Raw genomic sequence first — 14,096 nt, 5'->3', positions numbered from 1 at the left:
GTTTATCGTTGGCAGTCAGTTATGATACAAAAAACACCAAAGAACCGACACAAATGGATTACCGGCAAACAAACCACAGCAGCTCTATGTTGAAGTAAAGTGAGGAACACTTTAGCGGTAGGTTACAGGGTGTATACAGGGAGTCTATATTTCACCCTCCACTTCACTGCATTCACTTGCAATCACAGTTCTGTTCCCTCATGCGTTTTTGAGTAGCAATCACAGGATTCCCTTTGGGTCTTCATTATACATGTAACAGGCAGTGGCTCAGAACTGCAAGAATAATAAAAAGAACAATATGAAAACACTACAAGAATGTTGGTTGATGATGCTAATGACTGCTAAAACCACAATTAGAGGAACTTGTGAAGTGGACACATGTACACTCAACTCTTGTAGTTCTGTTTTCAGCCATCAGATTGACAAGCCTCATCTATGAATGTGTCTGTGTTGTTCTACTTCATCGGAGCGTTTTGCGATGGTTGAGGTGAGGATAACTGCCTGAGCCACCCTGTGATCCAGGGGGAAAGCTCTACCATCCTGCCATCATCACGCAGCATCAGATCTGTCTGTCATGGTTGGCCGCATCTCCTAGGCAACTGGGAGCAAACTGAGGCGGGTTGTGTGTGTTGTTGTTCAAACACAGGACGTCTGCAGGCTCCCTAACTAGTTCTGCTCCTTGCGTGCACCTGGTGCTGCAGAGAGGCTACAGTTGAGGGTAACTAATGTCCTGCTAAAAAAAGGAAAGAAACTGACTCATAAGTGATGAAGAGGAAAGACTGCAGACAACGTTACTGATTTGCATTTGGCACTGGTCAGGGTAACATATTAAAGGGATGACCACAGCCAAGGCAAATCAAAACTTGGAGAACAGAAGGCGATGGTGTAAGAGTGCAGCAAAGACAGCTGGGAGAAATTGATGAAGGAGAAGCAATTTCACTCAGTGTAGCACTGAACAAAAAATGCAAACAAAGCTAATGAAGAGTAAATAAGCCCATATGACCTTGTTTGTTCTGCAAACACGGCCCTGTTTTTGTGAGAACTTGGCACTGGCCGACACACACACACACCATGTGACACTTAGTAAAAGTCATAAAGGCTTGGGAGCGCGAGGGTGTGTTCTGATGCTGGACACAACAACCACTAAAGAGGAGTTGGGGCTTCAACCAGGGGGACTTAGTACTGGGGGGGACTAATAAAACCCATGCCATTTGCGATGTCCAATGCAAAAGTCGAAACTGCAGCTAATGAGGAACAAACCTTACTTATTGCTTGAACCATCTTTAGACCTCCCATCAAGGTGAGTTTCCTCAAAAACAACACATTACAAAGTGAGGACAGGACAAAATAAATCCTGTCTCGTGGTCTGAGGCAGCTTGTCTTGCTAAGCAAAGTCCTCTAAAAGATGCAGTTTACTATTCAGGCCAACATCAGAGTAATATGACAATTGGCAGAGACACCCATGTGAACACTTCCTGTCCAAATGATCCATCAGCCTCTCGGAAGTTCTGCTTTACAAAGGCAGAAGGCATCACTGTCTAGAGTGTGAAAAAAGTTTTTCCCTGCAAAGCCAAATGCCTCATAAAAGTGTTATTCTGTTGGGTTAGTCAGTATTCATCCTTTATCCAGGTCTCTTAAACCTCATCTGTTGGTCAGGGTAATCTCGATGCTCATCTGTGAATGACTAATATGCCGTTTCCAACAACGACCACGTCCAAATCCACCAGGTGGTTTTGCAGCTCCATGCAGCTGACCAAGCATTCTGGTCTCCTTACTAAAACATGTCATCTTGTGAGAAGACAAGGAGCAAAAATAAATAAATAAATATAACAGACATCACTGAACGTTTTCATCAACAATGGTTCACACAGAGCTTTGATGATCACACACACACACACCACAGTTTGATACCAGGACACGTTCAGAAGCACAGCAGGGGAATTTTAATACTTTTAATACGTTTCTGAGATTTGATTCGTCACCAATGGTTGCCTAAACTTCTGGCCCCTCACTGTCTGCTTTCTGTGATTAAACACAAAAATGAGACTTACTAGCTCTGTTACTCAGACTGAGCATACCTCAGCATCTTGACTTTTGAATAAAATTGGATTGCCTTCATCACAGTGTAATCAGCTTATAGTGCATGGAATAAACTGACTATCTGTCGGCAAAGAGGAAAGCTATTTGAATGCCAGCAGGAGGTAACCATCACAAGTATTAATGTAACAGCCAAAGTTGCACATTGTCAATACAATATTCATATCGACACCAAGGATGCCTCTCAAAGAAAATTCAATGATTCTGTGCCATGGCTTGATTACTGTCAGTGCTAGGTGAAACTATTGTGCTACAGTGTTACTGATGGCTTTTCTCAGTTAAATTTGAAGGTTTGCTGCATAATTTTTGAGTTAAGGTGCTTTAAATGATACTTAAGACAATGCCAAATGAGAAGAGAGAGAACGCAGTGATTTAAATCTGATTTTGCTCCAATAAAATGTGCTTTGATTACAAAAACATAGTTCAACTTCCACAATTTTCACCCCTGAAGACTGAAGATTACAACAATAAGAAGTGACATTATGGTTGTAATCTTCAGTCCGACAGGTGAAATGTTTAAATGTGTTTTTGACACAAGGCTCAGGGCATTACTGGATTTAGAAGCTGCATATGCTTGTCACTGTTGGGTGGAGGTGGAGTGTCTCAGCACTCAGTCAGTGACGACGTAGCAGCAGAATGTGTTTCACAGCTTGAGGTGTGAGGAGAGTGTCAATTATAAAAGCTGAAGAATGCTCATTTACATATGTCCACAGGTCCCTTAAACACATCTGCCTCTCTTGATATTCAATTTACACTTCAGATCAGCTAATGAACACAAGTAGAAGCCTATCACCAGGTCGTCTACGCCCATGTAAGTCAGAAAAATCTTCATAACATGTGTGAAGTGAAGAAGCAAGACTGTTTTATTGGCGCTGCTCAGTGAACATCAGCGCTGTCAGCTCCCAGCATGACAGTGTGGAAGTGTATGAATGTCAAGCAGTTCAGAAACAAACTGGATACATAACTTCTGTAATTAAAAGGTCAAAAGATTGCTGATTAAATCACAGACCTGTGTTGTTTTTAATTGATTGTGATGTACCGATCTATCAGATGTTACCATTCATTGTGTTTTGAATGCCAGCACTCGTTATAGTGGGCAGTTTTCTTGTTTTGTGCCAAATGAAGTGAGGTGAAGGTGAAGCATCAATTCACAAGCTGATGCTGAGAGAAGGAAGTAAACCAAAACAAAGGGGAAATAACAGTATCGATGAGAAAACCTTTCACAGTCCCAAAGTTGACAGTTCATGGATTATGTTTGAATCAGAAGGTTGTATTTTTGCTTTGCACTGAAGATGAAAACCCAGAAGCTGGCTGGCTGTCACAGAAAGGTCACAACATTAGGGAGTTCTTCGTCTTTCAGGGAGAAAAACTGTATTCCATCTGTAATTTACCTCCCTTGATAGTAAATAAATACCATGACATTTAGAAGCTTCATGAGTTATTCTCCTTCTCTAGATGACAGTTCAATTATGGGGAGAAGTTTTTTATATATTTACTATATTTGTCAGTGGCTCTGGGACAGGTTTTTGGTTCTGCTTTTTTTTAAAGGGGTTGCGTGTTTTTGTTTTAAAATGTTTTTGATCATTTACATTACATTTTCTGTGATGTCAATTGACCAACATTGACATTTATACTTCTTTAGACTGATATGACTGACTTGAATTGACCTTTGAAATGAACAGAAAGTAAACAATCTGGTCTTTAAATGACTTTGAGTAGCATGCTTTTATATTGAAACATTGCAGTGAGCAGAAACAGGGAACAGCTGGGCATCAACTCATGTCCATCCCATTCCTCGCCACGTCCGTAATACCATTTAAGCACTTGCACCCTCCAATGTACACTCGCGCATGAAATCATACATGCACATAAATCTGTATTATATTGCCGTCAGTCACAGATGTAAAACTGGGCTCCAGGTGTTCAAACAGGTAATTAGGATGAGGATGCAGAACTGTGTCTGCTTGAATGGGCGGACTCAGCTGCTCCTGCTGTGGCTGAGCCGAACAGACTAAGCTCTGCATCACCATCCTGACGCCTGAGTTAAACACTCAGGCCTGGCTGAGATGGTGGCGGATGGATGGAGTCAGACTGTATCTATTATCTGAGGGGTGAGCAATTTCAGCAATCTGGGAAGTTGCAGTGTTATCGCTGGAGTATAACATTAGACTGAGGATTGATGCTGTCAGTGTTTCTCTAACATTAGTCCTCTATCTCCCCACCCAGGCATGGTGGTGATGCAGATTTGCTTGTATTTGGTTCTCAACTGTATCCATATGCTGCAGTGGGCACTCCTGCAAATCTGCATGTGACCTTCATTGACTCTCTCTGTGTTGTTGTAGCTTTTTGTTTCACAGAATTCATAGAAAAGGCTCAGTAGATGCTGTTCCTGAACTCCTTTTGGTTAAATTAACTAAAAACTACACCATGTCCAGAAATATTTTTTGTCACAGTGTCTTCCTGTGTATATTGGACATTTTGAAGCATTGTCCATACTTGACACCAGAATTTCATTATATGCGATTAAGAGGCTATAAAACAACAGAAACCCTACTCAATATCATAGCACCAGGCTGTGATTTAGTTCTTTAATATGCGGGGTATTTAGCAAACAAATCTTGCCTAACGCAGCTTTAATTATTTTAGAAAAAGAAATTAAGGTGTAAAATACTACCTTAAATCAAATTATAACGTCTCTAGGCAATGGGATTCTGTGATGTCCAATGAATGTAATGAAGAATCTGTCACAATACAATCGTTTGGTTATAAATGAACCCATGTAGCCATTAAAGGCACAACAAAGTCATTTTAACACCAATAAAATATTACCTCCTTAATTTTGAGAAATGAATAAAGCGTCACTTTGTAGTCACACAGACAACAATTTTTTTATAAAGGAAAATGTGTTTAAGATAAGATGAAGCTGCAGCAGCACAGCAGAGCAAGTGTTCAGCATGAAGAAGGGAATCTGATAATAATAGAGTAATAATTAAATATAGCCATCAAAATAAGTGAATTTTTAGCAAAGCACATAATTATCGCAATTTTCTTTTTGTGTGTGTTGTGAGTAGCCCCTAGTCTATGTCCCTGAGGTGCTACTGGGTGCCATGGAGTCTGTTGGCACAAAAGAGGAGCTTTGAGGCACAAGGCTGAATGAGTCTGTGGTGGCTCCTCAGCATCCTCAGCTCAGTGTCAAGGGGATGAGACAGGCTGTTCATGAAATCTTTCACTAAGTCCTTCTCCTCCTCCTCTTTGCTGTCTCTGCCTCCACATCGTCTCACTCTTTGCCTCTTATTATGTTATTCTTAATTTTTGGCAACTGAACTATTAATTAAAGATACGATAAGCAGCATCAGGTGCAGAGGGGCGCCTAGCCGGCATTCCCCTCCTAAACAGGAAGAAGAATCCCATCTCTTCTCATCTGACTGATTGTCAGCGAGATTCCCCATCCACACACACACACCAACAGATCTGCACCGATGTGATGAATCAGAGTCATTATGTCTGCCGCCTCCTGTTTGCTCCTGAAATGGATCTGTTTGTCGTGATTCTCATATTACCGGTCAAACTAATGCAATTACAGATTTACTCTTTCTGTGAGGTGGTGAGGCTGAGGCCACGAGGAGGGAGGGAGGTGAGGGTGTTGGTGTCAACAAGTTATCAGCGGGCAAAGGTGGCAAGGATTTAAAATCATGTGTGAGTCTCAGACAACAAAGTTCGTTGCAAGGGCAGAGAAACGAATCTCTGATCTGTCCGCTGAGTATTGTTAATTGGTAATTCACTGAAGTGTATCAAGCTGCTATATTCATTACACTGTATAGCTGTGATGGACCTAGACTGAACCACTGTGCCATGTCCCCACGTGGACAAGAATAGATCAATTCATCCCCTCATGTTTTAGATCATTGAGCCAATCAGAAGAAACCCTGTTTGCTGTTGGACTTACTTGCTAATGAGCAACAAAAAGCACATCAACACACAAGCCGCACTCCAGCAAATGAAAGGCGAAAGAGCATTTCAATCATTGCACACAAAAGCAATGAGCTTGGTTGAGATTGGTTCTCATTTCGCTTTAAGTCTACTTGCATCAATTGCACAACAGAGATTCTTATTTTTTTTTCAACATTTCACCTCAGGACAAAATGAATATCACAGCCACAGACGCAAAGTTCAAATCTAAATGATATTTTTATGAATCCCAGAGGGGGAACGTGTACTCACAATTCAACCCATTCTGTTCAGGAGCAGTGCAGTGCCGGGGGATCAAATCCTGTCTGAGGCCGGTTGGCTTGGTCAAGGTCAACGGTTATGTACCTCATATAAATACGTTGTGATGAATAAAGCAAATGCGGTGGCTGGAGGACAACATGCTAATGGGAGTGTATTCATGATAAGCCTACTGGATACATCTCTCTGTTGTGAGTGGGAAGAGCAAATAAAAGGAAAAAGATCCATCGTCATGATAGTGTCGATGGAATAATTCATTCTGCGTGTTTGCTGTTTATCTGACATTCATAAAGGATTGTAAAAGGCTGACAGGGGAAAGGGCAGTGCAGGCATGTACACTGTCGATTCCATGCTTGTGTCCTGCATTAGGAGCTCCAGGATTAAAGCTGGAGCCAAGCACAGCTGTGTGAGGAAAGGTTGATGCTGTTTTACAACTATTAAAACTTAATTTTAATAAAAAGAACTGTGTGTGCCATCAGAGTTCTTGAACTGAGAAATCCTTCGAAGAATTTCTGATGAGGTCACATTTGTTTGTCTGACTGTATATTAGTGATTTATATCAAAGCTACGGCCTTACAGAATTCTGAGAGAGCTCTATTGTTTGTTCTTTTGCAGGCGGAGGATGAAGACACATCTATTTTATAAAAGCACAACAGAGCACAAGGCACCCAACATCACATCCTGGGTCAAATCCACAAACAAGTTTATCAACCAGGCAGCACAGCGGTTTCCAAGAAAGCCTTGACCCGTTTCCGCCACAGGCGACACGTTGGAAAATGAGTAAACACTATCAATTTTGCACGAATCTTTGTAGCCAGCCGCAGGGAAATGCACAGAGCGTGAAGGCAACACGAATCTACAACCAAAACATAGACACAGCTTTATGTTTGAATGAGGCAAACAATATTATGAATACTAGTTAGCTGATAAGTCATTCTGCATGGAAAGAAATACAACCTGTGAGGGATGGCAGGAGTGGAGAGGAGAATAGGCAATCAAAACAGAGTAATCCTGGCCGATACAACAAACAGAAATAATGCAGAATTTAAATTAGAAAGGGTTACAAATGTTGGACTGGGAAAGCTGGGTAAAATGTAGGGCCCTGTTAAAGAATCTCTTCTGAATGGTGAATTCTTCTCTCAAAACATCACTGGTGCAACAGGAAAGAAATCCACAAAAACAATCTGAACAAATGTGATGTGGCACGTCAGGCAGTCGACTCAGAAACAAAACAACTCGCTAAGTGACAACTAAGTGATTTAGAATCAGTTGGGAATCTTGGATGTGCTGAAATCATTTACATTTGGATCGTGTTGCTTTCTCGTCAGTAGAGGTGAAATGAGGGAATGAGTCACAAAAAGGTCTGGAGTGGAACAATTACATCAATACATCGTTTGCTGAAAATGGCCTAAAAGTCACAATTTCATGACCAAATAAAACAAAAAGTTGAGGTGTCACCGCTGAGTTAATGGGAGAAATCTTCTTCACTGTCACTTCTCAGACCCAGATATTCAGTGTTTCTCCTTTGTTTCCCTCCTTGCTTACTGATACTAATATGCAACACGTCCCTACGTTGTTTTCGTAACAATCCAGTTGCGAGGCTAGTGTCAGCGTCAGTGTTCAACCCCCATCTATTCTGACCTAAGTGTGTTCTCTGTGTGTTGATGTTATTTGTTACAAAACCCTTTCAGTTAAGTAATAACAAGGGATATTGCTCTATAGATTTCCTGCTGTGTGTCTTCACTCTCCAATCATTAGTCAATCGTGACAAACAGCCTCGCTGCAAAACAAAGCCCAGAGACTGAACAGCGTCTCTGCGGGATTGTCTTCTCCCGACAGTGTGGAGGCTCGGGCAGTTTCGTGTTTCTTCTGCGACCTCTTCAATAAGCTGCGGTGACAATAAATCAATGCTGTGGTCGCAGAAGCCAGGTCTCTACCTCTGCAATAATGAGTCTAATTTCTAAACGTCTCAAAAGGACTTGCATCTCAACAAGACCACTACTGTCAAAATACAAACACAGAAACTAAAATATCAGTGAGAAAAAAGCTGTGAAGGACAAAGTACACCAAGGCCAAACAAGATAAGAAAGATAAAAATGAATTTCATTATAATAACACAGTCGCCCAAATAGAAAGTTCTGTTCTAATATTGAAACTGTTTTTATTCAACCGGAATGGTGAAATTCTTCCAGGGCTTCCATGCCAGGACCTTATTGCTCTGATGCAGTCTAATAATTTGAATAATCCTGCAGTCAAACGGTTAAAGAAAGAAAATAAGAAACTCATTGAAAGCGACAGCCACGTGGTAAGTGACATCTGCAGGTCAGCTAATGCCGCTGTACACAATACACTCTCACATTAGCCTTCACTAAACCTCTTGGAGCGACCTGTCAGTGTGTTTTTTATGGTCTTTGTTGATGTGAGGCCGGTTAGGTAACAGTTCTTCTGCCTCCGTGGCTGCCTTCCCCCTCTCTGATAACCTCGTAGGGAACCCTTATGCCATTATCCCTGGAAAACAGATGGGCTCCATAGCAACGGGTGTAATATTTCACCATCCTAGTGTAAAAAGTGCTTTTGAAGCAGGCCGTTCCAGCTTCAAGTTGACCGCTTGTCCAGATCACACTTTCCTTTCCCACAATTGATAGGTTGAGGCTGCGCACACACACACACACACACACACTGCAGTGCCACCAGCATGAGAACAGCTTGTATCTGACAGGCCACTGGTTTATTCCTAATAACAGCCATCATGCATACATCACTATTATAATGGATGGTTGTAAGTGCTGTGCGTGTCCTTCGGTAAGACAGGCATTCTCTGCTCTCTGACTCTGTTCTAGTGGCAGCATTCAGCCTAAACCTGAGCACATCAAACCCTGTCTTAGATAGTAAACAAGGTCTTACAAGCACTTTCTGTAACATTTATCAGTCAGGTCACATATATCGAAGCAGAGAGAGCAGAAATAACAAGAAGACGACAAGAAGTCTGTACGTATTGCAACGGTTTGGACTGGGGGTTGATTCGGGGACAAATATTTGAGTTTGAGTGCTAAACAACATTTAGTGTGTGTGTGTAATGGACGGTGCGGTCTCATAAACAGCTCATTGGTTCAAATTAAATTACCTCACCACATCTACTAAAGCTCTATATCTGGTTCTGTTGTTTACTTCTCTTTACTAAATATTGATCTGACTCATCTGGGCTGGGATGAAGTCATTGGCATATGTGCAAAAGCAAGTGAAGGTCGAATCCGGCGAGGGATAAAAGCAGCCTTGTTGGTGGCGACAATGCCGACTGACTCACCGCTTTCACGCCTACCTCCAGTCCAACCTGTGAGCAGTCCCGCCATTATCAATCAATGAGCACACGGCCCTCACACTGGCTCGTCTCTGCATGGCATCGGGAAGAGGACTGATACGATGAGGCTGAGGTAAGCGGCGATGTGGGCATATTGATGGCACAGAGGAGGTTTGGCTCGGGAGCAGAATTATCCTGACAGCAGTTTCTCATTCTCATTTAACTGCACGTAGGCTGGCGTCAATGAATTCAGGCCACCCATTTGTATTTGTGTCTCTAGTTAGAATTTGTTTGCACACACATACACAGAGTAGATCTTACACACACCTCCGCACACACACACACACACACACACACACACACACACACACACACACCGCCTCCTCTCACTTCCACATTCTCGCTCCCCATCATTGTGTGCATATATTAAGATTCTTCTACTTTATTACACATCTCATGCATTTTATTCATGAATTTGCATTGGTTTCATTTTCATTTAGATCATTTAGAATTTCACCGTGAGGCGAGATTCAGTCTACATAAACAACATTTGTCTGCTCTTTCTGCTCACGCCGTTTCATTAGTGAGACTGTTTCATGCCTTAATTGCTTGCCTTAGTCCCAAATTTGCTCTTTTTCTTTGTTAATCAGTTCTTTACTTTTCGCTACAATCTGATGATTCACAATCATTTCAATCACACGCATTAAAAAACAGCAAATTCAGTAAGATCCTGTGCTCTGGCTGCCTCCTGATAACACAGGGTGATCATACTGTGCATACTGGCATAGGTAAATCCTGTGTACAAACAAATGTGAGTTGAAACAGATGTAAGATGACAGTTGGTAGGTTTGTGAGGTTGCGAGGTGAAAAAAAAGAATGCTGCTGGCACTTAGAAGTGCGCAGGAAGATAACGTGGCTTCATTAATCCTCACCTTGCCGCATGAATTGATAATGAATGAGACCTTGATCACTTCTAAAAGGTAAAATGGTGGGAAACTCCTTGACGGAGTAGAGAACATTTTTTAACAACAATCCTAACTCCAGCTTATTTGTAGAGCACCAACAATATGTAGGTTTGTGTTTAGTGTCATACTTTCCTCCTACAAACCCGGCAATGTCACTAATAATGCATTCAAGCCCTCTTTAATATGCATGTTGATTGTAATCACACCGGGCTAATCTGCATAACACCCATGTGTACACAAGATGAACGTGCACCACTGGCGTTGTGATGAGTCAAACCAGTTGCAGATGGCGTTTTAATGAAAACAAGTCAAAGTAGCTACAGGAAAAAGGTCTGCTGGTGTCAGATTTAAAGCATGCAAATATTACAGACAAACACAGAGCAGCACCAGTCTGAGGGCTGTTGGTGTGGCAACCAAAGTGAGAGACGTTGTTCTGGTTTGCTTGTTTTGTGTTTTCCACTCTCCCCCTTGTAGGAAAGACACACGGATGCTGGCCAAATATGAAAGAATTGTGTTCCTTAATCTACTCTAAGACACACACACACACACACACACACACACACACACACAGACAACCCAAAACAGACACACAGAAAGATAAAATGATGTATAGACAGACACTCTAGACACGACGTGTGGTGATAATCTGTCTCCCTGCAATCTTGAGGAAAGACTCATTAAGTACTAACGCATCCAATCCCTGAAAAGCCTGAATCATAGTGTGAGGCCTGAGTTAAGTCCATGTCTCCACAGTAAGACTTCAGTGTTAATGCTTCTTTTCCTCTTTCTTTTCTTATACACGTCCTCAACCCCAAAGCAAGTTTCAGCTATTACGTTCAAGGGTGAACATAAAAGACAGCAAAAAGAGATAAAGCTGGAAAAAATGCAATCGATCTCTTGCAGAAATTACAGGTCAAAACAGATCTGGAACGAGGACAGTTAGAGTCATTTGTCATCCTGAGTGGTGAATTACAGAGCACTGTAGCTCAACCATCAATCACATCTCATTTCTCCCAACTCACACATTAAACATTAAACCCAGCCAGCAAACCACAGGCACAACCTCTACACGCTACATTCAGTCAAGCTCCATACAAACCACAGGACATGCATTCAGGGACATTCCTTCATTCCACAACAAGGAACTGAGCAGTAACTCTGCAATTGGTCACTGCTGGGTGGAGCTTGCAGGACGTATTGGTCAGTTGCAAGCATCTGCGACACCAACCAGCATACCACCTGGTAACATCCACATGAGAGACATGGCAATGTTTCTGCTGGTAACATTAACTGATGTTATGGTCATCACAAGAAGCCAACCTGTGTGTGTTTGTGCTGACAAGGCTTTCGCAGACTAGAGGGCACTTGCCCTGACTTCCATCAGATTCAATGTACTTGATGTGCGGTGCAAAAGTCAGCTAAGACAAAACTGATACAAATTTTTTTTCACATTTGGTCTAAAACACCCAGGCAACTGTATATTACTTACTGTGCTTACAGTACACAAAATCAAAATCAGTGTTTTCTCAAACATTGGCACTATTGATTCCATTCCAAGGTGTCTTTCCTCTTGACAGAGCAGTGAACTCATTTCCGTGAGGTGCAATAGCAGTGAGGGCACACTGACTGAATCGACAGGCGGAAGGATGTCACAGGAACAATATTGATCGTTCAAAATGGACGCGAATTTTGAGATTAATAAACGCGTTGAATTTAATGCTGCATGGAATTCATTTATTCATTTGTGTGTTGGTAACTAAGGAACCTAAATACTTTGATATCTAATTCCATGACATTTAGTCCATTAAGAAATTAGAACTCAGACTTCCAAACAAATCCGACAATTAATAAATGGTGTCAACGCTGTTCTAGGGGGCGGCATACACGGTGAGCTACATTTAATAATGCATCTCCGTGACTCCGAAGTTTCAGAGAGAAAATGGAGACTTAAGTTCTAAAGTTATCCGGGGGTTGGGTGAGCTGTGGTTACCGTTTCAGAGAGGAGGGCCAGGACATGCGGGGTTTCTTCAGCCCGGGTCGAAGCTTCTCCAGGGTCCGGTTACGGCACAGGTAGCGCTCGGTGTCCGAGTGGTAGCGCTGCTTGATCCGTATGTGAGTCCGGGGCTGCCGCCACAGATGTTTGGGCGGCTTGGCCAGTCCCGCTCCCTCTCGGCTCAGCGTGGTACACTCCATTTCACCGCTTTGCTGTGTAGTTGTTTGTAGACTATTTGGGAAGTATAAACGGGAACAAAGCGTGTGTTTGTCGGCCAGTCAGTGAATGTAAGAGTGTGCGAGCGTGTGTGTGCGCGTGTGCGGTGCGCGTGTGCGGCGAGCGTGTGTGTGTGTGTGTGTGTGTGTGTGGAGGAAAGCACGCGCTTCAAACCGGTACCGGACAGGGAGCGGCGCGCGGAGACATCATGTTAGCTCGGCTGTCCACGAGCTAGAGTGCTGAACGCGCGCGCCTTTATAAACTCTCTCTCTCGCTCTCTCTCTCTCTCTCGCGCTCTCTCTCTCTCCCATGCTTAGTTTTCTGTCTCTCCCTGTCCTACCCTCCCCTCTCTCTCTCTCCCTCCCCTCTGTTTGCTTCTCTCCATATTTTTTCCTCTCTCCCCCTTTCCACCACCTGTTCCATCTCCCTATCTCTCTTGTACATATTGTCTCTCTTCAGATTCCATTTCCACTTCTATTCCTCCTGGGCAGCAGAGAGGTTTAGAGGATGAGAATGGATTTTTCTGTGCAATTTGCTTTTGAATGCAGCTGACGGACACTGACTTTAAAGAGGAAAGATGCTCCAGTCTATATTTTTTTGTTTCATTGTCCCTAACTGGCTGTGAAATAAAGACAACAGGCACACAAATGAAACACACGACTTCCATCTCGGCACAACCAATCACAAGTAAAAAATAATAGCATTGTTAGTAAGACACCACAGACGACATCATCACGAGCCCTAACCCCAAATCACCAGCAGTGGAAACAAGGAAGCAACAATGGAGGAGGTTTACCTTTGATAGGTGGTGTCACTATGGCTTCATAGCTAACTTTGACAAAATTGACATTATTATTGAAGGTACAACATCTTACAAAAGCATCTATTCTAGACGTTGTGCACAATCTATGCACTTCTACGTAAGTATATGCAGAGTGATGGTCAAGTACAAACACTCTTAAAAGCTGCCCATCATGTTCCCTCAAAAGGCTGAATATCCTTACCTAACAATGCAACCTAATATAGAGATGCGCGCGCGCGCACACACACACACACACACACACACACACACACACACACACACACACACACACACACACACACACACACACACACACACACACACACACACACACACACACACACACACACACACACACACACACACACACAATGACCTTTTAGAGACACCTCCTGGACTTTGCCCTCTTGATGTGCATCTGCGTGAGTGTGTGTGTGTGTGTGTGTGTGTGTGTGTGTGTGTGTGTGTGTGTGTGTGTGTGTGTGTGTGTGTGTGTGT

The 14,096-nt window shown here is 42.7% G+C and overlaps 1 protein-coding gene across 2 annotated transcripts in view; it reads right to left on the bottom strand.

Annotated features, from left to right (window-relative positions):
• Positions 1-14,096, bottom strand: part of LOC143002661 (3',5'-cyclic-AMP phosphodiesterase 4C-like) — a 62,765-nt gene that overhangs the window by 39,754 nt on the left and 8,915 nt on the right. The window lies entirely within an intron of this gene.

Source organism: Genypterus blacodes, unplaced genomic scaffold (assembly GCF_046128005.1).
Source record: "Genypterus blacodes isolate CSIRO-AG114 ecotype Tasmania unplaced genomic scaffold, CSIRO-AGI_Gbla_v1 ptg000058l_1, whole genome shotgun sequence".
Classification (NCBI taxonomy): Eukaryota; Metazoa; Chordata; class Actinopteri; order Ophidiiformes; family Ophidiidae; genus Genypterus; species Genypterus blacodes.
This window is presented reverse-complemented; position numbering and strand designations above follow the sequence as displayed.